Below are 26,712 nucleotides of genomic sequence, written 5' to 3' on the forward strand. Positions count from 1 at the left end.
AAGCTTTTAAGTGAACATGAGACTGGGATAAAAATCAGTGACTGCGTAACCCAAACGTGGAGAACAAGTGTAGTAAACTTAAAATGGGAGTAGGGGAGTTCAAGTACCCCGAAATAAATGCATAGTAGGAATTTTTAAATTGCAGAAAATGTGAAACTGCCACTTTAATAGGTTAAATACCTTCAAGGAATGACTTTAGTCAATTCTGCCTTAGGCTAGAAGGACAGACTTCTTTTATCCCCTCAAGTTTGGAAGGACGCAGGTCATTAGACAAAGCCTGATCACTGTCCTTAAAATTTCTACTTAAGCCCCTACTTTAGGAAGTTCTATATAAAAAAAATTCAATAATTCAGTTACTGATGTTTCCAGAACCTCAACCACAGCCACCAACTCTAACGTATCACTGTATCATTTGGCTCCCTCACCCTTCTCTACCATAAAGCCTCAGGTTTGCTCCACTAAAACATCTGAAGACAATCTGAATCACAACATAAGTTCTATTAATCCTGGAAATACAGTTCCAATATTTCTCTGTATTAAGCCTTACACAGAAACAGTTATCACAGATAACTCTCACAAATTACCATGGGAAAAAAAACCCTTAAAAATAATAATTAAAAAAAATAAAAATCAAACCATGTGAAACCATTCCAGTAAGTAATCTGAATAGACAATAAGTAGAAACTTTAGTTTGAAGGATCTTCTTAGAGGAATAATTAGTGAATGAAGATATAATCTGGAAAACATCTTTGTGTCAGAGTTAAACAATTTAAAAATTTCTGAAGAAGTTTCACATCCATCTCAAGTGTGATTCCAGCCCACTAATGGAAGCATAGGCATTTAACACCCCAGTTCTGTTATCCTGACCCTTTGTCAGAATGAAGTCCTGAGAAAAAAAATGTGCTTGCTACAAAGAACAGACTTTGTTAGTGCTGGTACGTTTGACCCTTCCATACAAAAACCTGAAGAACATCAGCTTTATACCTGACAAAATAACTTCTGCAGTTTTTCATATTCAGATTATTGATCTGCCTCCAGGAGAACCACAGCCATCATAAGGTGATGGGATATCTTCTTAAATATGTTCTTAACCTTCTGCAAATAAAAAAGGGAATGGGGGAAGAAGCCATAGGTACAATATGCACAATTTTTGTTACTACTTCCTTTTTCCAGTCTTCTGCTGAGCAAACAAACCCAGCAGAAATAAGTTATGAGCTAAGACACAAGCTGAGCAGTGGAGCTATACATTAAGAGCTGTCAAGGATGTAAAAATAAACTAAAGGAAAGATCACATAATCCTTTATTTATGGTCGTATTAGGCGTAACTTATAACAAAGTAGCTGATTACAGTTCAGCTGTGCAGTGTTTTTCCTCTTGGTTCACTGTAGTCCGTGATATTACTCTTCAAACAAGCCCATGTGTATTTTGGGAGAAGATCCCAAGCCACTCCCAGCCCACGTCTTGCAGAACAAAACACACACTAACATTTTGTATAAACCAACTACACAAGATCCAGCTTGATTTTCAGATTCTTGCTTTCAGTAACATCGTTATCCCCACCCTTCCTTTACTCCACAGCTGTTGCTGTGAAAACCCTGGGCACCAACACACTCCAACACTACACCAGGGGGTCACAGAAATTCAGGGAAACTGCACTTTCTGTGGAACAGTCGTTTAAAAACTGAGTGAAAATGCATCACGGGCCTCAGCAGAACAGAGTAAAGAATACACATTTAGGTACCATAATTATTGGTTTCTTCAGTTTGCCAAATTTCATCTTTTCCTTAAGTAATTCTGCATCAGAACAAAACCCTTTCAGTGACTGCCACTGAAGGCTGTGCTGTAAAGGACCAGCAGAATCTCCTTCACAATGACCTGATGCCCTGATTGTAGCTCACTGCCCTCCATTTGGGAGGCTGGCTCTGCTCCTGGATTTATTTTTTATCCTGTAAAAGGAGACAGATGAATTCTCCAGTCACTCTTAGCAGATACCCACCCCCTAACTTGCCTATACAAAACCTTCCATTAACTAAAAAAACCCCTGCTATTACAAAAGTAAAAATCAACCTTGGAAGTTCCTAACCCCTTACCAAATACCCTCTAAAAATCCCTCTGAAATTTCTACAAACATGCCCCTTTCTGTAACCTTGGTGGAGTCCAGACAAAATTCTAATCTAGATCTCCAAGTACATCGTTTGAATAATCCTTATCAACATCCCTTCAGCTGTTTCTACACAACCACCACCAGCCAGTTTGCCAGCAAGAACATACATGTGGGTGTACAGAGTGGAATGAACTTCCTTCACTTGGAAATCTGAGCTGCCAGGTCCTGGACACACATATTTATTGTGTGTTCCTCTGTATTCCTTTGACACCAAAACAGGTAAACAGCACACAAGCATCTGTTCCAAGCAAAACATTACCACAAGTTATTTATTTTGTGACAGCATGTAGTACAGAGTTCTAACTCCCACTGCAATTCTTCTGATATTCTACTGCCAAAAATCTGTAGAATCTCATAGTTTCTGTCCTAGGTGTCCACTTCCCCCAAAAGGCAAACCCTATAGAATTTTCAGGGTTTTCTTCTTTTACGTTTTGTCCAAAAGCTCTGTCAAAAACTTGCCCCCCTTTTGTTTTTCTGCCTTAAGAAGAACACCAACTCTTAATATGTTTAAAATAAAGCACTGGATGATCCCCTTTCCCTGCAACCGTAACTATGTGAGACAAATCACTCACATCTCAAATGGAAGACTAAGAAATCTCTTTCAGGAAAATCTGGCTGAGGAGTGTCACCAGGTGCCTGCATGACACTGAAGCTCAAGTTGCTTCTCCATCATCCTCAGTGAGAAAATATATATAATCTTACTATTTCTAAAACAAACTTTTCAAACTAGGAATAAAATGAACTATCTAAAAGAATTAAGAATATGTGCTGTTGACTTAATTCAAAGCTGGACTACAACACTGGAAATAAGGATATTTCATGTTATCCAGAGTGGAGCAGCCACACCTTTTTCTGCTACTTGCAAAAAGTTGCACGATTTTCCCTGGGAAAAGTATCCTTACCCCTCTGAACGACATAATTCCTTAAGACATCAAGTCTAATATTAATTTCTAAGGAAGCAGATAAAAATTTCCAATTTGTCCTAAAATAGAGATTAATTACAACAAAGAAAAAAAAAAATCTTAGACACTATCCATTCAAGTGATACAATTTCTATTTGATGCACCCCTGGCTGCCAAAATTCTTCCACTTGGAGGTGATTGCACAGGAGTAAGCAAGAACAAGTAAACAGTGTGGGTGTCCCCAAAACCCTGGGAGCCAGGACTCCAGACAGGAAACAATAGAGGAATGTGGTGAACTGCTGATTTGTTTGTTTGTTCTAAACTATCAGACTATTGATCCAGCCTGTTAACATTCATAGGAACAAGGGGCTTTTCATGTTGTCAACTCTCACTCCTTCCCCTCCATCATGTCATAGTCCCAGTAAGTGACCAGTACATCAAATTTCACCTTCTTTGAGCATCAGACTAGAGCAGATAATAGTGGTGCCACTACATTCCCAATACTCCTGATTTATGTCCTGAATTTTTTGTTTAATACTACTTTCAATAATCTACCTTGAAACTTCTTTCCTTCTACCCCATCTCCTCCTTTTTTCTCCATCCTTATCCACACTCCCAGAAAAACAATGTCCTCCAGCCAGGGTAAGGTTCTTAACTATGAACCATTTCACAGATAGTTATGGCAAATGGGGGATGTTGCTGACAGCTGGAAGAAAGCAAAAGAACTCCTGTCTTCGAGAAGGGAGTGTCTGGATGGCTGTGGGCTGGTCACTCTTACTCCATTCCTGACAAGGTGATGGAACAAACGACCCAGAAAACCATTTATGAACAAACAGTAAGGACAACGAGGTGATCAAGGGTAGTCAGCAGGGATATACGAAAGGGAAAACACGCCTGACCAACCTAATGGACTTCTATGATGGAAGTACCAGCTTGGTGGACAAGGAGTTGTCATTTCTCTTCATTTCAGCAAGACTTTCAACACTGTCTCCCGTGACAACATCCTAATAGACAAACTGATGAAGTTAGGGACTAAATACATGGACAGTGAGATGACCTGGAAACTCTCTGGACTGTCCAGCTCAAATTTCTAAAGGAAAAACACTAAAATTTCAATAACTTACAATTTCTTGAGCTGCTTAATACATCTCATCATCTCAACACTACTTCATAGGTCAGCCTCGCTGATAAAAATGTTATTCTTACCAAACCAAGCTGTTGCTATTGTCCTTGTGGGCATTAGCTATAAAATATGGATGGGAACAGGGAAGAGGGCGGCATCAAAAGCACGGCCAAAATAAGCCCAGAAAGTTTCACTGGAAAGGCTTGCAAACAGATAAGATTCAATGTCAAGACCTTAGTTGTCAGCTCCCCAAGTGCTCAACACAAAAAAAACCCAGATATCCAACAGCAATAGCTTTTAAAAGGATAAATACATTGTAATACCTCTGATACTTGGAAAAACAACAATGGGAAAATGCATTTTATGAGGTAGAGATGATGAACTTACTAAAACTACTCTACAAAACTATCAAATTAGGAGGTTTTAATACACAAATAGCAAGGGAAACTTCCTCAAAGTGACATTTAAGTTTTTTTCAGCAATAATCTCACCCAGTAGTAATAAGAGTTTTGTGATACGGAATTTGGAAATCTAGAAATAGCACTTGCCTCACTGGTAGTGAAAGAATTAAAACTACAGGGCAGATCTGCATCAAAAAAAGGAAATTCTTCTCAAACCTTCTGAACCGTAAGCAGGCAGCTATTCTAACTTGACAGCAGTCATATTTCATAAACTGAGATGTTTTTACTCTCTCACTTGTAAGAATATCTCATCATGCGAATAAAACCATTACAACCCAAGCCTTTACAAATATATGGAAATTAAGTTTACGGCTGCACAAAAATCAGAATTCTTAACAGCACTTGCAAAGATTCCTAGAAGAAAAAAAAATTCCTGATTTTCAAGGGGATTACTGAAAATACAGCTTTTAGTGAAAAGGTGCAGGTTTCCTCGAGTAATCCCGTAAGCACCACACCAGGCACTCTGACATGAGAGGAACTCTTCAGCCTTACTGCAGCTTGTATTTAATTCTTATTTAAAGTTGAAGTGACAAACCAAAAAGCCACTATTTTGTACTTTTTTTTTTTACTTCTGACTACACAGTTGGTTACCTTTTCCCCCCTTTAAGCAGGGATATTAACAACAGCTCATGTTACTGAGTTTATTCTCAGCTGCATGAATAATCGCTGCATAATTTATTACCCTCAGTAATACATGTGAACATTTATTTTAAGAATTCTGCATAACCTCAATTCTGTCAATTCTTGCTACTGCAACTCTCTGGCAATTCCTCAACTGATTTTTCATTTTCCAACTTTTAGCATCTTAGCAAGTACACAAAGCCATTGGGGCTTTTGGAACTGGAGCTGCTGTACTCGAGTTTATCACACAGGTAGGTGTAGATTTAGGATAAGGAAGATGTTGAGAGAAAAAGTCAGCAGCAGGTTGTTCTGAGGCTCTGTGCTCCTGTGGAAGGTGCCAGGAGCTGAACCTGGATTCCTTAAGGGATCAGGTGGACAGAGGAGCGGACAGAGCAGGCCCCATCCTACGGAAGCAGCAAGGCCATGCACACTAACAACAGACTGAATGAGGACAGGCTTGTAATTCAGAAAGACTTTCTTCAGGTTGAGTTGAAGTTGTGTAACTTTCTTTTTTTGTTTTGTCCTAAATGACACTTGGAACTAAAAATAGTTACAAAGCCATTTAATATTTCAAGATAACAATGATTCTGTGTGAACGGTACTTACCTAAACTGTACACTGTACATCAAAAAATGCACACAGAAACAGCAGGTATCAAATATGCTGCATATCTGGGATTAAGCTACACAAAGAAGGCTTATTTCCTATTAATTTTTTTATACCTTATGCTAAGAGAGAGCAAGATTTTACTTGGCTCGAATTCTGTCTGGAGGAGAGCATCATCAAGAACAAACATCTGTACCTAAGAATCCATTCTGTGAGAATTTTTTGTTCCATTTTTAAACAAAACCCAGTATATGTTCATTTCTTATATCTGTCTTTATTTTCCTCTAGTTCTTTGATACAGCTTTTTGCTGCCTTACGATTTCTTGATTCTGTGATGAATATTTGCACTACAGGGTCAGGAACAAAGGACCAACTCTGAAGAAAAGTCACCTACATCACAGAGATGCTACAGCTGTTTTAAATTCAGTGTGACAAAATCCAGGAGGGATTGTTTCTAATCCCAACAGTGTCAACAGGGAAAGTTTAACTGCATTTACCAAAGGAAACTGGTATTTCATGCCTCCAGGCATACTGTGAACACACTCAGGTTGCAAGAGAACTTCACATACAGACAGGAGAACTGTGCTCTCTATCCACCTTAGAAACTGCATTTTAGCAAGTTGCAGTCCAAGCACTTCCTGGTTCACACTCCAAAAATTTTCTGTGCTCATCCCCATGGCCTCCATTACAAGGCAGTAAAAACCCAAGTTACCTATGAGCTTCAGAGCAGTGGCACAGATTAATGCAGGATAACACTCCTGAGTAATGATTTAACCAACAACCTCATCAACTTACGCATTCACCTGCCCACAAACAATCCTTCTTTACAAGGTTTTGCTATGAAAATAAGTGTTTTGGGTGACCTTGGTGTACCACTGACTGTACCAAATTTACGTGTAACCCAACCTCAAACAAGACACTACAATCAAGACGACTTCAAGTAGCCTCCTCCCTCCTGCAAAGTCTTCAAACACTGCAAAAGCCCCCCTGCCCCATATGATGATGAAAATGTAAGTACTAAAGCAAGGTGGCCAAACTGAGAACATTTCTAGTGACATCTATTGTCCACTGCTGAAAGCAGCACCAAGGAAAGAAGAGATAAAGTTGTTCCAAACTTGAAATAAGAAAATGCCATTATTTATTGCAGTGACAAGTTCTGATGATTAAAACTTCCCATCTGAATGCAGAACCTTATCTTCATTCCATTATATCTTTTATCCAGACTGTTTTTCCAATTTATTATTATTCAAATTTCTTTTGAATTTTAATCCCATCATTCAATGTGCTCGTAACTCATTTTATGTTGGTGTTACTGTCAGATAAAGGCACAGAAAGTCCATCACCATGGTCATTAATAAAAATATTGTAATAACAAAGATAAGTCACATTCCTGAGAGACTCCATCCTTCCCTTCTGACAATATTTTAAGCATGTCTTTAAAACAGGTTTCCTTAGTTCCTTTATCAGTGGGAATTGCCAAACCCCTGGTACAGGCAAGCCATGTTGTGTAGCTTTTATATCTTCTATAAAGGCCTCCTGCCATGCCATGGCACAAGCTTACCATTTCAAAATCCTGGGCAAACTTTTGCCCTCTATCAGTACTTCCAGGACACAGCTAAAAAGTACAATTAGGACACTCCCACACACAAACTCAAATTTAAAAGAATAATCTCAAGGTGATTCACACCAGACGAACTCTTCAAGTCCCAAATATAAACTCAGAAGAAGTTTCATCACACATCCTTGTTCTAGAAGCTGCAGAGAAAAACCCACAACAATCCTTATCTTCCCATCGGCCTGACCTTAACACCAAGTACTGATTTTTCCATTATTTTCCATAAGTACTTGCCTGCCTGACAACCACTCTCAGCACTCAAAACAATTTTAAAGATGCCTTCCTCAAGAGAAAACTTGTTTAGAAGTTTTCTTCTAAAAGAAAACACATTTAGAGTTCTCTTCGTTGATTCTTGAAAACAGCAGCTCAGAAGAGCTGCTCTAAAGTTCTTGTGGAAAGACTACAACATATCAGCTATCAGGCTTTTAAATGAAATTGCCACTTGATTCCAACAGTAAAGAGCAACTACCTTCAGAGCAGGGATTACATCTCAGCAAGGAGAAATGAAAGAATACATAAAGATACATGAGCAAAATCAATGAGGCAGAGGGCAAGGACAAAAGGCAGCAGGTCTGACAGTGAACATCCAATGCCTCGATCAACCAGCACTGAAGTCAGGATTCCAGAATTCACATGGCAAGCACTGAAGAGATGGACAAATTCCATCTGCCAGGGAACAGGAGGCGTCCTCACTCTGAGCTCTGCAGCACAACTTGAGCCCATGGCACGAATGCATTTATGAAGTTCAATACTTGGTTAAAAAACAATAAACAAAAAAATGCTATTTTTAAATAATCAGGTCAGTGTTTTTTGGGTTTTTTGTTTGGTTAGTTGTTTTGGGGGGGGGAGTTTGAGGTTTTTTGTGAGGTCAGCGCTTTTGGTGTGGTTTATTGTCAGTTTTTAGTTTTTGGTTTAGAGGGATTTGTTTTTAATTTTTAAACACCACTGATAGGAGAGACAGGGCCCAATAGAGCAGGGGATATTTCCAGCTCTGACACAAGTCTCCTGTGACCTCAGCCAGGTAAATACGTGTCACCTTCCCTACTACCACCTGAGGAGATTCCTGCCACCCATAAACTCCTCTATCCTCCTTTCCTTGCACATTGTCCCTCTGAATCACCACTAATTCTATTTGTGGCTGTTCCTAATCTGTTCCCCTGAGAGCTGCATCACACGTAGTGCTGAGTTGCTTTAAGCACTATCTCACACACATTTAACAACTGCCTATAAATACACCTCAGTTACCTCCTCCCCTTGTCAAAATATACTATTTAAATGAAAAAAAATCTGTACCTCAACAGGTTTTGTTTTAACCTCAGATCCCCACATGACTAAGTACCATGACAGTGCCAATAAGAACCGATATTCTGATTATATAAAAGCATGACTGTATCACAAGCAAGCCCTTAAAAGCTGCCTGCTGTCACATCAAGACATAAGTGAAAGCAGAGGACTTACCTGCTGGCAAGGGAAGTCTTGAAATATCTGTAACAATAAAGAAATACATTTAGAAACAGAAGGGGAAAATAGCTCTCCAATTGCATTGGCCTAATAAATTTTCTGCAAGGCTGTACTTGTTTAATAAAGCACATTATCTGAAGCAATTTGCTGGCTGCCAGGGATGCCACAAGCAAATCAAAAGCATTTTCCTTGTCTCACCCTGCTCATTAACAAGATTACTCTTTGCTCACCTAACTGAAGGACAAAGATTACACTACAAGGCAATGGGTGTAATTACTGCAGCAGAATACAGGTCACTATGCACAAATTAGTGCAGAATTCACCACCACCTACAGAATTACTGAGATCAAAGTGTCAGGGATAAACTTTCTGTAGTAAATTCCAAGGCTTCCTTGAGCTGCAAACAGTGACCAGTCTCAGAGTCTAAATAGATCATAATAAAAATTATATACTAAAAAAACAGAAATTAAGTTTTCCTAAATAGTTAATTATATTAACTATAACTCATTATGTTCTTTCTGCCTGCTTTTCACACATATACTTGTCATTTTAGTATACCTGCTTGTAACTGGTAGTTGAGGTGTCCACCAGAGCTCAGAACAGAAATCAAAACCCACAAAGAACTAGAAAGCAAGAATTCCTCAAGTCTGTAAGGATAAGGACTGGGGACACATATCAAGGAGTTAATGAAAACTGGAATAAATACAAGTAGGGGGGGATGAGAAAGAGGAACCAGTAAAACAAATGAGAAAAAAATCCTAAACTGAACCTAAGAAAAAGGTCTGCACAGTTATTTAGTTAAAGAAAATAGCAATGTTGAGTAATAAATTGTCATATTGGGTACAAAATCCACATGGAAACTGAACTTTAACCATAGGTGTAGCAACTGAAACAGATGCAGAGATTATCAGGGCAGGTGGTCACCTATTAGAAGAAATAATGAGACTTAATAAATTTATTAGCCCTGCTCTCACCAACAGATTTAACATCATGCTTCCTTTCATTTACAGTCCATGTCCGTGGCCAGAAAACATGATAAAACCTGAACACCCAGGAGAATTCCACCTGAAACTTAAAGGCAGCCCACTAAAAATTTCAAAAATGAACTGTCCTACTCTGAGGAGACGGTGAAACAGCAACACAGAAAGCTGAAACACACAAAGTACAAAATGAAAATGGAATGGGACACCACAAAAAAACCCCAGAGAAAACACTGCCTGGTAGAACAGGTAGTTTAAAAAGATAGTAAGGTACATCTCAAAGATGCTCATCATCTGCTTGGGAACAAAACATGTTACATTTCTTACATTTTAACATGTAAGAAATGCCTCGAGACAGGAAAAACCAGGCCAAGGAGACACAGGAACTGCGGGAAGCAAAAAACTCAAGTCGCCTCCTGCAACAGCTCCTGCACAGACCAGATCAGCACATATAGAGTGGAGCTTTCTTCCATCAGAGAAATGTTGCAGTGACAGTTATTTTGGAAAGTTACATGAAGATAAGTGTTGCATCTTTTTGTCTGTTTACATATGTTTAATAGTTTCCAGGTATTTTTTTTTATACAAAAAAACCTCCTGCTTGTCACTAGGCTACACAATATCAACAACTGCAGCCACATGAGTAAAACATCTAAAGCTATGGATTAGGAAACACCATATTTGATTTTAATTATTCTACAGTGATGGGAACTAATCCCTAAGTTCCATTAAAAGTAACAAACAGCGAGAAATTTAAGTCACTACAGAAACTTACAAACCGCATTAAAGTCTTCTTTTAATTCCTGTTGTATTGGGAGTGTTTTCTCACAGCATTTATTACTCAGAGCAGATTATTTGGTTACATGTGCCTACACAACACATTTCAATAAAATAACAGTAAACACAACCACCAGAAAGGTGTGTTATCATATATACACAGAGAGGCAGAAAACATGCATTTACATCTCAGGATTTGAACACTTCCAGGGAAAGCTCTGCAGCCAAAGACACACATATTTTTAACTTAAGAAAGACCCGATCATATTCCATGTTTGTCCCCAACACCTGAGCCGCTGTTTCCGCTGTGATCTCTCCCTGCCAGCACTCACACAGATCCCCTTACTGCATCAGAGCCCTCCCAAGTGGGGCACCCACACCATCAGCACCATGGCTGTATTTAAGTCAAACACTGTAAACGTTTCTTACTTCCACGTTCCACTGCAAATTAGTCCCATCAGTGCATTAAGTGAAGAGATGCTGCACCCCTGGGACAACTACACTGAAAAGCTTCCTGCAACTGCACCTTCTTCTATTACAATTTAGTGTAAGAAACTGTTTTTAATTTCTAATTGACACACATTAGATTTAAAAACAAGTCAGAAGACATTGAAGCCTGAAGGTCATATCAATCTACACACAATTGCATAAATGCACTTAGCAAGTTACTTGTATCATATTTTTCAATGATTTCCATTAAGCACAAGATCCTCTATAGGCTGATGTATCTTAATTCTGGCAAACACCAGCCACTACAAAAATATCAACTCATAACAGCATAAATGAAATAAAGACTGTCACGATTCCAAAGATAAAAGTAGCAATTCCACTCCTTTGTGTATCCAGGCACCACAACAGTAAGTGAAATGCTCATTACCTCCATGTGTTTCTATCAGCTGCAGAGTCACTTCAGGAACTTCCTCACCCTGGGGTTTACCCCGTCTCCCCAGTTCACTCTCATCTTTTCTGGCTTGAAACTTCTCAGCTTTATCCTCCAAATATGGTTTTTCGTTTAACATCTAACACTGAAAGAAGATGAGTGGATTCTGGCAGCACTTAAAAAGCTCCCTTCACTGAGAGGTAAACTGAGAACAGGAATTTAGGTAGCTACTCATGTCAGATTGCATTTACAAACTTGCCTTCTTTACTGTGCAAAACTTCCCCCTTTTTGAAGCACATGATTGCAATTCCATCTCTAGAGACAAGAAATTCAACCAATGCCGTGACTTGAAGAGAAAAAAACAAAAGTTAGGGTCCTAATCTGGTTTGCAACTAAAAGAAAAGCTGGAGAGCATTTTGGAGAGCTGTCCTCTTAAAAGGATTCCCTCACATGATGGGAGGCCTGGACTGACTTTCCTCCTACAGCTCAGTTCCTGAATGCTTGGAGTGCTGTCACACAAACCACGTTCACAGCAGCTGTACAACATGAACCAGTCCTACATTTCTATCTGCTCCAACGTGGTTCTTCAAAGTGAAATCTAAAATGAATCAAGTTTTCATGTGCTTCTGGCTCCTACTGATCCTTTCACAGGATCACTCATGTTCTGTATTTATATTCTTCCATATCTCACTGTGCTGCTTGGTAGGGAGCAAACTGCCAGTCTGAATAGGCAGAGAGAAAAATTACTTTCACACCATATTCTTTATCATAATCAGACTTTTACATACTTTGTAAAGGTTAACCAGTTCTCAGGGAAAACTGATTTTATCCCATATAGATACTGGGAGGATGGGGCAGATGGCCTCAAGAGCTCCTTTCCACCCAAGGTTTCTGTAATATTGTACACAGATGACTATAACAGACCAGGAAACAAGCTGAAATGACATTAGAGGTGCTACAAAGTAAGAAAGTTCCTCAGCCAAAGAAAACTTTCCAAGTAAACCAATTATGTACATGAATTCACTGAGGAATTAAAAAGGACAGTATTTTAAAGAAAGAATACTACTATTACTTCTGTATTCACCGAGATGGTTTTGGGGCAGTACAGTCCTCAAATGGGCTTTGTGGATCCCAGCACCAAGGTTTTTTTAATAATTCATGGATGCCCTTAGGACCAGATCTCTCTAACAGTGTATTTGCTCTTATGAAACTATGCATTTTACATTGCAGTGTTTCACCCAATGTTTTCTTAGAAACGGAGCCACAACTTTAACTCTTCCTTCCAAGAGTAACATCTAATCATCGAAAACAGGAATATTTTGTGAGCTTCCTATTCCTACCTCAAGGTAAAATGAGAATATGGCTCCACAGACAACTCCAGAGGCTCAGACTCGCGCCCCATCTGCAGCACTGATCTCCTTCCAGAGCTGTGGTAAGTACAGACCACAAGAAATTTAATCCTGTTCTCCTGTAGCAGGAGCTGGCTGACTCTACCCTAATGGTATTCCCTTGAAATTCATTCAGCTATTCAGTTCACAATCTCTTTCCAGGGAAAAGTAAAGTCTCACAGCACACAATGAGCCACAGACCACAGTCTCCAGGAAGCTGAGCAGCACATGTCATGGACAACAATCCTTCCAACTGCTGAGGAATATCACAGACAACATTAAATGCAGTTTTCCTATTTATCTACCAAAATAACGTAGATGCATATTCAGCTTTTAGCCTTTGCATGGCTGATGCTGAAGGATGTTCTCTTAAAGGTTGGATCCAACCACCTGGAAGTCTCCCTTCCTGTATTGTCTGACAGGCTAAAAAGGCAGCTGGATGTTTCTCCAATCTTTAATGAAGTTCAGATCTCATTGTCTATGTCAAAATATTTTTCTTTTCTTTTAAAGAGCAAAAAAGTAAACAGAAGTCACCTCTCAAAACAAACAAACAAACAAACAACTTTGTAAAATTCCATTTGTTGAGAAGCTCAAGGATTTATCCGTGACCATCCAATTTTTTGAGCAAAGACCTTGGAGACACAATGAACTAATCCTGACAGCGCACCCATTAAGGGAAAGCTATTAAAAAGTTTTACAATATGACTAAAAGATGGTATAAACCACCGTTTGTGTTGTTCCATATATGTATTTTTTTCTCTTCATTACTGAAAGTGCACCTCTTAATTCTAAGCTAAATCTAACCTACTTCTAATTTAGCAGTCTGCAGGGCTGAATGTTAACAACCTTTTATTCTATCATTTTACATTAAGGCAATTTTAGGGCAATTTTCAGGAGCGACTCAATAAAACCTTTTTGTACATTAGCCATGTAGAATAAGGTGCAGAAGGGGCTCACTGCAAAGGCCCATTTTTCCTAAACCTTTGATTATCCTTACAAGTCTTTAAATGCTCGGACTATTTTTGCTTCCAGTAGCTCCCCCAATTTGCAAACACCAATACCTGATACACTCCTCATACGTCAATCAGAACAGCACTAAAAATACCATTTGCTTACTTAGATGGAGTTTTTGCCCCTATTGACATATTTATTGCATTTGCCTCAGGCACAGCAGCAGCTGAATATCCAGCTTAGCTGCAAATCTTCATCTGTTACCCTGGGGAGAGATGGAACGGGACAATTATAGGACAGACACCTCCATCCACTAAACCCGACTGCAATTATTTTGTGCTTTGGCCAGATCAGGAGAAATTCAGCGTACAAACCCACACATCTCGTGTTTACAGCCCCTACTTCACAAGACATCCACGTTGCACAGGAGTCCTTTATTATCTTGGTTTAAATCTTTGCTGCAGCTGTGAGTATCAGCAGTAATGATTTAATGCTTTCATTTCTGTCTGCTGAAAAGGTTAACGAGCAAGCGGCCGGGAATGAAGCCCTCCGACACCCTCCCCAGGAAACGTGCACTGCCTGTGTTATGCTTTTGAGAAGTTCTGTTTAACCAGTTATTAAAGGCAAGCTGCTGCCTCTGAAACACAAAAGCAACACAAAATTAAGGCAAGGGAAACTGAGAGGACCAACTGAAGTACTGAAAAGAACACTAAGGGCTTTTTCAGATTATATGTTTGGCTGATAAAACAGGTACTAGGCACAACTATAGTGTGATCACGTCTAACATATCTCAAATAGCTTCAAATATGCAGAAGTATTGTGGCATTACACCAGTACAACAAGCATCAGCATCAGCTAAATCATCCTCTACCTCGAGAACACCTTCAGTTCATATCTGCTTAATTTGTCAATTTGTTGCCAGTTTACTGTTGCATTCTTCTCATTACCTCAATCTTCTCTTTATACCTGCTTTCCTCTTCCAATTTGAAAACAAAATCAATATTTAGTCTCTTAGTTTATAGCATCTACAAAAAAAATAAATCATTCAGCAGTTTCAAATCACAGTTTCCCCTCTTCTATTGAAACTGCTCCAAAATCACTCTGCTTATGGTTCTTAAATACTAGTTTTTGAAATTGAAAAAAATCCAGACTCTGATTCAGATCCTGAGAGTAATCCACATGTTTTTCTCCATCTCAGCTGAACTCTGCTCTGATGAACTCTGCATGCACCTGGAAACTTCAAATTCATTTACACCACCTCACTGAGCATGACCAGAGTTATCTATCCAGCCACCAGGAGCCAAATTTGGGACCAGGCACACTGAACAGTAGGATATTAAATGAAAAGGTTCTGGTGGAAGCTACATTTAAGGAGGTTAAGAAGAGCAGGAGAAATTACTCAATCATTACTCAGGGCAGGTGGGATCAATCTCATTACACAGTGAGTTACAGAACATGCAGTATCTAGGCAACTCAGATAAAGAATTTATTCTCAATACCTACATAAGTACTATACACACCTCTTGCCTATCGGGAAGAGAGGTGTGAATAGGGAAGAGATTAGAGCAGTTCCCCAAGAATTGGTTTTAATCAGCATCACAAAATGGGTAAGTGAAATCCTCCAGTCTACAGGTGATATGGGTCAGCAAAAGCCACGTCAATGGGAGAAAAAAATCAACAAGGATCTCACAAAATGAAGCAAGTTGCTAAAAGTCAGCAAAAACACTTCAGCACAGAGCTGTGATGTAATGCATCCAGGGAAAAAACCCGAGCAATACCTCCTTAACCAAGTAACACTTGCACTTTCTCCAGTTCCAGCTTGCGGGAGGAAGGCTGAGTCACTGTTTTCTCTGAAATCATCAGCTCAAGCTGTAGTAGCTGGCCAAAGGCAATAAAACATTGTGTCTCATTAGGAAGGGTACTGAAAACATGGTACTTAAGCCTATTACTGTGCAAAACAATAAAGCATCAACATGTTGTGTCCAGTTCTGGTCTCTGCACCAGCAGGAATACAGAGGTAGAGATGTCTGGAGCAGGGCAGCTGAAGTGATCAAGGGATGGAACAGCTGTCAAGTAAAGACAGATTACCAAATCTGGGGCCCCTCAGCTGGGAGGACATGAGGTTCACAGTAAATATGACCACAGCTTACAAGTGGGGGGGGGGGGGGAAGAAAAAAAGAAGGGAAAAAAAAAGAAAAGAGAAAGCATAACCATGCAGCTCCACCCTTCAGCATTAGTAGGAAGCATTTGAGAAAACTACTGGAGATCAGCTCCAACCCAGTGCCTCTCCACAGCTGGCACTGAGCTTCCTGATTTTCCTGCAAGAGGAAGTTGTGGAGGCAGGTACCATCAGCCAGTTCAAAGGCAGTTGTCCTACTCAGAGAGGGCTGACAAAGAAAAGACAACAAGGACCAGGGAGGTACCAGCTGCCATCTCAGCTACAGTGGGGATGCTGAGGAAATACAGGACCAGGTGTGCAAACTCCTGTTGTATGGACAAACACCTACTATTGCCACCAAGACACACTGCTGGGCTGGAGGATCATCTCTTTTACCAGCAATAGTGTGGCCAGGAGGATGAGGGCAGTGACCATCCATCCCCCTGTGTTGGGCCCCGGTAAGGCCACACCTTGAATCCTGGGTTCAGTTTTGGGCCCCGCACAAGAAGAAAGACAGTGAGGGACCGGAGCATGCCCAGAGAAGGGCAACAGAGCTGGGGAAGGGTGTGGAGCACAGTTCTGATAAGGAGCAGCTGAGGGATCTGGGGGGGATCAGCCTGGAGGAAAGAAGACTCAGGCGAGACCTTACTGCTCTCCACAACTACCTAAAAGAAGGTTGTTGCCAGGTGGAGGTCAGTCTCTATCCCAAGTAATAAGCAACAGGAAAAGGGGAAATGCCCTCAAGTCGCACCAGGGGAGGTTTAGATTGAATATTAGGAAAAATTGTTTCACGGAAAGGGTTGTCAAGCCTTGGCACAGGCTGCCCAGGGCAGTGGTAGAGTCACAATCCCTGGAGAGATTTAAAAGCTGTGTAGATGTGGCACTTGGGGACATGGGTTAGTGGTGGCCTTGGCAGTGCTGGGTTAATGGTTGAAACCAACAATCCTAAAGGTCTTTTCCAACTAAAATGATTCCATTATTGTCATGTTCCTAAACTCCCTGCCATGGCTCTGTGAAGATGTGGAACAGCCACGAGCTGAGACATCACCTGTAAGAACATACCTACTCAATCAGAAGTGCTCTTCTAAGAATGCCAGCTCCATTATAGGAATGTTCTTATCCTTTAATGGCTCACTGCAAAAGGAGACGTGGCTAACTCTGAACAAGCCCAGGAAACTTTAAAAGCACTTCAGATGTTTAAGGGGGGACACGTGTGTGCTGACAATGGTTCAGATCCATCAGGGATGTCTCCAGCACTACAACCTGTGATCACATAATCCTGATGGAAATATTGTGACATTTTATGAACATAACAATTCAGGCCCTCAGGCAGGCTTAGGGAAAGTGGCAGAATTGCACTCTCTAAGTGTAGAGCCACCTCCCATTTGTACTACAGAGTGTTTGTTCTTCCAAGTGACGGCTTTAGTGGATGTTTTTCTTTCAAAAAACATTGCCTTGACATTGCTTGCTATGATTGAAACTCCCTTGTCGTTTTCCACAATGGACTTGTGACACAGAACGTGCCACCACAAGTCACCCACGCCTTCAAAAGGTGACAGGATTTTGTAGATCCTGTACTGAAATACAAATTAGCCCTGCATGTCAGAAAAGCTGGTTTGTGCTCTAGCTATGGCAGGAAGTTAGAAAGAGCATGTAGATCTTTCAGAATGTAAAATGAATGTGTTCCCCGGTACAGAAATGAATGCCAAGGACACAACCACGAACAGCAAAGAATGAGAAGAAATTACTTCAGGCAAAATATTAAAAAACTCAAAACAGAGCTACACATCCCAGACCACAATGCAACAGAAAACCGCTTTCTTGGGTGTTTTTTTTAGAAGGGGGTGGGGTTTTGTTCCCTTTTTAAAACGACAGCTAGTTAGAAAGATTTAGAGTAGCAGACTAACAAGGTAACAAAAAATCACCCAAGTTTCTTTTTGGAATACTAAAACAGCATTTTGCAAGTTTTGGGTGGGGTTTTTTTGTTTTATTTTAAAGATAAATTCTTAGAAAGTTGGGCGAGTCATTTCCTTTCATGTTTCACCACTGTAAAATTATGCTGTTTCCATGGTTCTGGCCCACACATGGATTCCATTGTTAACAGCAGTTTTTCAGGAGCTAGAATTAAGGTTTTAGGTTTTTCTTATTTGAAGTTACAGGACATTCATGATGGGTAAAAGAAGGCTGAAGATAATCAATGCAGCCAGCATGGAATGAGGAAGAAAAAAATTTAAGAGCTTTCCAGTAAAGAACACATACAAAGCAGTTTATCAGAAGATTATCACCTTTGCACACACATTCTGCTTACCAAAAAAACCCAAGAAAACACAAGAAACCCCCAAAAACCAACAACAATAAAAAAACCCACCCAAAACCCAACCAACCAAAAGCCCCTGAGGTTACAAAGGAACATTTTTTCAAGAACCATCTAGATTGAATAAATTATTTCTCAAAGAACAGAGCAGACACAAGGCAAGGAAAATTAGCAAGGGGTAAAACCAAACATTATTTCTATCATTACACAAGAATATGCAATTCTTTGTAAGCCAAAGAGACACAGAGCCTACTTCAGGGTGTAAAGAGGAGTTCAGGGCAAACAGAAATGAAGATGACAAATCAGGAAAGGGCAAAAGAGTCGTTATAGAGTAATATATTATGTATTCATCTGAAATTACAATTATTTTTTCTTGCTATGTTGTGTGTTAGCAGTAGTTGTGTTCAGTCCTGTCCTCTCCCCACAAGGCAGATGCACAAGCAGAAATAGAGAAAAAACTTTTCCCTAGTTTCTCCTCTGCTATCTCTGTCCCCTTTCATAAAGTTTTCCAGATGGAAGAGACAAAGAACAAATTAAGAGAGCAAAAAAGATGACAAGTGAGGTAGGGAGGAACCATGGGCAGAAAAAAAAAAAAACCACGCAAAAGAAAAATACACACATACATCAGGACAAAGAAACCCAAAGAGATGACTGACAAAACTGGATTATGAAGGAAAAAAAAGGGGGTGATGGGGTAACAAGAGTGCAGACAGAAGAACTGCAGAACACAACATGAGACAGGCTTTCTTCTCCTAATTGGTTCTGTCATGTAGCCGTCGGAGAGCGATTCAAAAGACGAGTAACGGGAAACCCCCCAACACGTCTGTTCCCTGCAAGAACGTGATCAAACAAGAGCCCCAGTTGGCCTGACAGAACACAACACACATGCAGCTCCCATGTTCCATTTGCTGCGACTTCCAAGCTGGGCCGTTGCTCATCTGGGCAAAGGGAACAAGGCGAGCAGTTTGTTTCTAATACGGCACCACGCGAAGTCAAGCGTGCGTGAGTAATGGATTCTCTTCTCCACAAACCCTCTGAAAAATTTCAGTTTGGCATCATTAAGATTCTATCAGCCCTGAATTGCAATTTAAGATAGTCTTTTTCGCCTTAATCTGCTGCTCTATTTAATCAATTTAATGCACAGTAAAAACTTAATTTGACAAAACTGGAAGCATTATTTCTCTCTGCCTCTGGCATGAAGAAGATTAGGACCACCAGAAATACTTGCAGGAAGATTTAAGATTCATTACATGTTGGGTGGCAGATAAATATTAGATATGCCATAATACTCTAAGCCTAAAAGCTGTGGGTTTCAGTTAAGGCTGCAATTACCCCCCAGCAGATAACCCAAGTCACGCTTCCTACACGAGCCACAACAGCAATTTTTAAAGTCAGATCACCTAAAATACTATTTCATACAATACTGACAAATTCCACAGACACCTGGCAGAAAGAACAAGGACAATAAAGACAACTTTTGATTTATATATAATATAAATATCTTGTGTAGCCTGCTGGCCATAACCAGACTGGATAAAGGTACAGGTCCAAACAGAACATGTTGTAGGTCCAGGTCTTTGACGTTCTAAATGAGGTAACGAGCAGCTTACACCCCCACCCAAAATTTATCAAGGTTCAATTTAAACTCGTTAGATTATCCACAGAATATGGAAAGATAATGACAGAAGGCTGCTGTATAAGGATGTTTGGAGTCCTGAAGCTCCCAGATAACACAAGTTACATCCATGTGTCCATCCATGGCTCAGCCCCGGAGCTGAAGGTTCCTAAACAGTCCTGGGGCGAGGCTGGAGCTGGTTCACCAGGAAGCAGCTCCTGTCACCCCAGGGCCAAGGCTGTGGCATGACGGCACTACTTGCACTGTGAAATGAACACTTCTGCCTTCAGGGCTGTCAAACCAATTTTCCTCACAAATAACTAACAAGCCAATTTTAAGGGCAGCGGCGGGGAAAGGAATCCCGACATCGCGCTGCTCGTTACTTCCTCAGCTAAGAATCACTTCATCCCTTAGCAACTCTGACTTGCCTCATAAGTATTTGAGCATTACAAGTCCATTTAAAATGGATTTTAAGTCTATCGTGATTTTGTACCTAGACATGACTACTTCTTCAAAAAAAAAATTTTCCAGTACAAAATGCGTCTGCTATTAAAAAGTCTGAAACTTACTATTTCTGCTCCTAATGTTGGGAAACAGAGCTGCTTCACTTGAAAGTACAGTCAAATATTTCAGTAACAGCTTCTTCCATTTATGCAAAGGGATCACACTGTGTATACAGTTGTACAATTACATCTTACTTCAGCTTGCTTTGTTGATATATAAAATGCAATCCTAATGGTGAATACATACCCTGCTGATGTATAACAAGTCCTTATCAGCAAGCCAAGTTAGCTGGAGCATAAAGAAAATCATGATGTAGTCCTTTAAGAATAAACAGAAAAGAGCCACAAATATCCTAATTATATAAGCTTATTTGGTACAGCCCTGTGTAGGTTGGACTCAGTGAACAAATGTTTTCTGCACAAAGATAAGAATTCAAGACCACAAAGAAGTGTACAGAAGAAATGTGGGTTTTGCCTCAGCAGTGAGTGCTGGGAGGCAGCAAAATGTAAATCTTTTGTACCACAATATAATCCATAAGAAAGTACAGCAACAGCAATAAAGTCTAAACCAAGAAACACATTGTGAAGCTTTTTAAATTCTTCACTGATATTGTAGTTTATTCGTTGCCACACCATTCCACAGGACTGAAAAAACACCAGCTCACTTCTTTTCTTATTTCAAACAAGGATAAATTATTTGAGGATTATTCTCCAAAGAGCTTTTCCATTCCATGGAAGACCAGTAAAAAACCTATCCAGTTTTCTCTGCTCCTGCTCCAACTTGGGACAAAGTCAGATACCACTGAATCCCACAAGAACAAAGACTTGACTTGGTTTCAGTGATGATCTAGAGCTGAACTGACAGTTGTTTCACGCACTTCCAACCTCAGCAACGCAAAGGTGGTGAACATTTTTTAATTACTCTATGATCTAGTTTTCAATTTATCATGTATGAAGTGTCAGGTACCCCGAGCACACTAAATTATTTTGGATATGTTGTAACTCTGTCTCCCGTAATGTGCAGAATACATATGCAATGCTTATTAAAAAATTTAAATTAAAATACTGAAAAGACATTGAGTCTTCCCTCTCTAAATTGCTGTTGAAAGTATCCTAAAACTCACCCTGAAAAAAAAAAAAAATCATTTGAGTTCAAGCTTGAGGTGGAAATGAGAAAGAAAATGGCTTAAGGTTCAAATTAAAAACCTTATTCAAATTTCCAATAATTATTAAAGAGACTCATTTTCAAGCTCTCCAAGATCTAATCAGGTTCAGAGTGGACGTGAACTTAAATTTGCTTGAATAGATTAAAGTAATTCTGGCACAAAAATCAGGCAGCTACTGCACAAGGATGCTGGTATTTCAGGGGCTTCTGAACACATCCCTCTTTGCTGATATGCAGAGGGAGATCAAATTAGAGAACTGCACTGTGTATTTATCCTGGTGTCAGCTCTGGTACAGTTAATATTTATTTCGTCATCCTGCAAACTAAGCATTTGTGACAGTACAAAGGAATTTCAGGCTGCATATGCAAACAACATGTCATGGAATTAGAGTTGGAATAATTTCTAATTGAATTTGTCTGCTGCAGCCCCACAGAAGAAGAAATGCACAAGTTCTTAATAACAGGCCACAAAGCTCAGAGCAAACCAGAGGAAGTTCAAAGGACCAAAGAATTATTTTCAGCCTAAATGACAGGGGTGTTAACTCTGCTGCCACATGAATGCAGTTTAGCTAAGTCCATTTATCTCCTTTTTCCCAATCCCTGAATCACAGAGCAGTAACTAAGTCATGAGGGCAGAAGGGAACTGATGGAGTGTGCCTGCTTACAGCCATGAGAAAAAGTACAGAAATCCTTTAGAACAATTTGGGGTAAACTGGGCAACTCTGACCACTCCTCATGTCACTGGAACAGATCTGACCAGATCTGTCAGGTGCCTAAAGCATTCCCAGCAAGGCTGGAATCAAAGAACAGTTTAGGTTGGAAGGGACCTTTACAGACCATCTCATTCCAACCCACCTGCCACAGGCAGGGAAACCTACTTGAACAGGTTGCTCAGAGCCCCATCCAGCCTGGCCTTGAACACTTCCAGGGATGGGGCAGCCACAGCTTCTCTGGGCAACCTGTGCCAGGGCCTCACCAACAAAGGGAAGGAACGCTAACAAACTTCTTCCTCGTGTCCAGTCTAAATCTACCCTCTTTCAGTTTTAAACCATTGCCCCTTGTCCTGTCACTACAGGCCTGGTAAAAAGTCTCTCTCTGTTTTTTAAGAGCAGACTCACAATTTTTTTTTTTCCATAGTGCAATTACAGGTCTCCCTGATCAACCTAAAAAAAAACAACCAACAACAAAACCCAAAACCAAGCAAAAACCCCTGCAAAAAGTTTTCTGTAGCTGGAGAATTACCTGGAAACCCCTATCTGGTACCACTTGTCAAGTCCAGAGTCCCAAGGCTTTCCCTTCCTCAGAGTTTTTCTAAAACAGGAACTCTAGAAAAACATTAATTCCCCTGCTATCCCATTTAGCCATATGAATCCCCTCCCCTTACTGGATTTGTTTTTATAAGCTTTCAGACTTATTCTTACCTCAGCAACTGTAAGGATCACTTTTTACAGTGCCAATGAGAACTGAAAGCAATGCCAGAAAGCTTTCTAATTTAAAAAGCAAAACTAAGATGCAAATCAATGGCACAGCAATGTGTTAAATAAGTAGCATATCCAAGACTACAGGACCACCTTACACTCTTCAAACACAATTTTACCTTCTTTAAATACTAAAATACTTATATACATTAAATATCAAACTTAAATTTAAAACTGAGAAACTTCTCTGAATAGACCAATAAAGCACTATTTACAATAAACCCATAATATTCAACAACACAACTGCGTTCAGAACACCCTTGAGCAAGGAGAAAGCACCACCACCATCACTGTGGTCCCTTTATCCCAATGCACCTGAACACCTGAGACTCACCTGATCCCCTGAGCCCCCAAGCCACCTCCTTCAGAGTGCTCTGGGTGGTTGAAAGCTGCAAGTGTACCAGGTTTGGGGGACATCACAGAATGTGGGACATCCAAGGGGAAATCACAGAATCATCTAGGTTGGAGAAGACCTCTGCAATTGATGACCTCAGAGGTCTTTTCCAACCTAAATGATTCCATGATCCTACGTGTGCACGCTGCTGTCGACAGCCTGAAATCAGCAGCTCCACTCAGCTCTGCTCTGAAGCTTCTGCCTCTGTGCAGCTTGGTAGGAACCAGCTTATGGTCAAATAAGTGTAGGGGAGAGGATAACAGATGTCAAGCAGCACAAGCCTAATTATTTAGGAAACTAAGGTAACAGCAGACAATATTGTCATGAGTAACACAACCACAGAAAGGGGGTAAGCAGGATAACAGGGGTGACTCGTAATGGTTTTGTCCTGTCTAAGGAGTTTCTGTGCAGGGAAGAAGGTTTTCACCTGGTCCAAACTACCTCTCACAGAGAACAGACATGAAAGTGTATGTACAGCTACAATCTACCAGCTAAAACTCACTTAGTTCACCTCAGAAAAAGCAACCCCAAAAAGATTACAGGTTTTCCCCACTTTTCTAATGAAGATATTTTCAAAATGTCAACAGGTTTGGCAATTACATAAAACTCCAAAATTTGAAGCCTACAAATTAGACACTGCTCCAAAAGCCATGAAGTGCAGTTTTGAGGCTGGGCAGATGGCAGTGACTTTGCCATGGCTCAACCCAAGGTCTCTTTCCAAAGCACTCACAGCAAAGTTTTACCCTTCTGAAGCGTCCTACATCCAGAATGTCCATTTCTGAAAAGGTTGGTTTTTAAAGAAGTTAATACTAAGAGATTATAAAGTTCTACCTCCTCCATATCTTCCTCAAAGCACAAATATACCAAGCCAGACTGAGAAATTAAGGTCTTTATTTATTCTTCCAGGACTTAAAGCTCCACAGGAGCTCCACTGTTTCCTCAGCCTCCATCCCAAACCCTAACGCTCCTGCTCTTTCCAATTGCTGAACTCCACAGCTGCCCTCTGCAAAACAGAGGTTTGAAAACCATGGTGGGCTTTTAAATGTCACATTATGACAATGACTAGAGACCTGGTGGACCTCCACCCCAACACCCTTTAAAGACAGGTACTTTATTCATATGAAAGGCCATCAACTGTAACATTTATTAAGAATCAAATGAACATACATCCAAATACTTTTAAGTAGCATAAAATATTAAAAACAACTCATATGGCCTCATACAGCAGCCACGAGAAATTATTTTTAGGGACAAAATCCTCTCATTCAAGAAAAACATGACAGATGATGAAATTTCTTTAATTCCTGTGTATTAAGTTGTGAGAATAAGCTACCAGAAACCTAAATTGGGAACATCCATGGACTGGATTTACAGCCCTGATTACTGGTTAAATACTGACATTTGTGATGAAAGCTCCACAAAAATCAAGGTCTTTCAGGGCTTTTGGGAAACTGAATGACATGGGATGGACACTTTCAATGGTAAGAGAGTGGAATTTCCAAATATTTTACAGGCAAATAACATTACATTCACATTAGAAAACTTGCCAGCAGTAGCTTATTTCTTATTTTGTTCTAGCCTTATTTTCCCTTTGTATTTACAAGCATTTCAAAGAGCAAACTGCACAGTAAAACTAATCTTAAGTTTGTGAAACTGGTTAAATACGTGAACCACGTGTGTAAAACACAGTAATTTGTAATTCAGATGCCTTGGTCTCAGAACCTCTGTGTGTTAAAGTTTGGAGTTGGAGATCAATTAACCACAACTCAGAAGTGCCTTGAGGCTTAAAAACCAGCAATGCACAAATCAATATTTAATTTGCAGTCAGTGTAGGAGCTAAAAATGTATCAGAAGCAATGTACAAATTATATATTGTAAACCACAAAAGGAAATAAATACCATCAACAGCCTCAGCAATTATATCCTATGAATATTTCAATGTAATTTCTTTTAATACCTCCTGATTTTAACAAAAGTTTGGGAAAAACTACCCCATTTAAGCTACAAATGGTTCACGCGTATCATCATTTGCATAATCCAAAAATCCAAAGTCAAATTTTTCCTGCATATTTCTCTTTCTATCATAGGGAGTAAAGTAAGCTTGGAGATATTTCCTTGTCCTTGGGCTGCTCACATCCCTGACTGCTTCCCTCCCTCAAATTTCTGCCTTCTTCAGAAATTTGAGATCTGGGGGGCAAATTGAGACATGTCCTTGCTTCAGAAAACATTTTAGGCTACTTTAATGATATGAGGGAACAGTAAAAATAAGAAAATGAAAAGTTATGAGGATTTCCTGAACAGACTGTGTGTGACCTCAATTAGTCACCAGATCAGCTCCACAGAAAACATGGATGCTGCAGACAAGAAAACCAGTATTACATGAATTGAGCCAATTTGCAGAAATTCTGCACTGCTTGCACTTAAGATGACTGAGAAAAATAAGAGTTCTACCATCCCTAAAATTAACCAGTCTTTTGTTCAGTTTCTGTAATTTCTAGAATTAACGTTTATTTCTGAGAGCAAAAATTCTAAACTGGAGGCCAAGCTCTGGGTCCTTCCTACCTACATCACTCAAACTCTGGATTTAATACAGAGCTCTTAATTTTTCCCTTCAAAAAGCAGAAGAGTAATTGGTGAAAGTTTCACACCACATATGTTTAAACAGGCACACACATCTCCCAAAGCAAATCTTCCAGGTAGTTTTGGCTTGGCTTCTCCTCAAACCTTATCAACAGGAAAACTCTGAGCTGAAGCCCAGATTTCACCACCAGCATCAGATATCCTGTTCTTCACTGACTAGTTACATCCATACAAGATCTCCTGCAGAAAGAGGGTCTCAAATTAAAAACAAAAATCCCTCCAAAAAGCCTCCCCGCAAAAAAAGATGAGAAGTCACTGTTTTAACAACCATTTTCATTGGAGGTCACACCTGTTTAGGATTTAGCACAGCACAGAAGCACAAGGTTCAGGCTGGATACAAACACATCCTGTGCTTAGGAATTTTTTTTAAGGTATCAAAGAAGGATTAATACACAGCCCCTGACACCACACAAAATGGAGGGGCAAGTTAACATCCTGTTTGCTTGGGGGTTTTTTCAAAGCCAAAAATTATGATGCAGAGGCTTCTAAGGAAAATTATTTACCACATTAGGAGTTCAA

At 39.9% G+C, this 26,712-nt stretch overlaps 1 protein-coding gene across 1 annotated transcript in view; it reads right to left on the reverse strand.

Annotated features, from left to right (window-relative positions):
• Positions 1-26,712, reverse strand: part of PTK2 (protein tyrosine kinase 2) — a 189,618-nt gene that overhangs the window by 140,398 nt on the left and 22,508 nt on the right. The window contains exon 3 of the mRNA XM_027684583.1: positions 8,951-8,977. The gene's annotated coding sequence lies outside the window, so the exon portion shown is untranslated. The remainder of the gene's footprint in view (positions 1-8,950; positions 8,978-26,712) is intronic.

Source organism: Neopelma chrysocephalum, unplaced genomic scaffold (genome assembly GCF_003984885.1).
Source record: "Neopelma chrysocephalum unplaced genomic scaffold, ASM398488v2 Primary Assembly neopelma1_66, whole genome shotgun sequence".
NCBI lineage: Eukaryota > Metazoa > Chordata > Aves > Passeriformes > Pipridae > Neopelma > Neopelma chrysocephalum.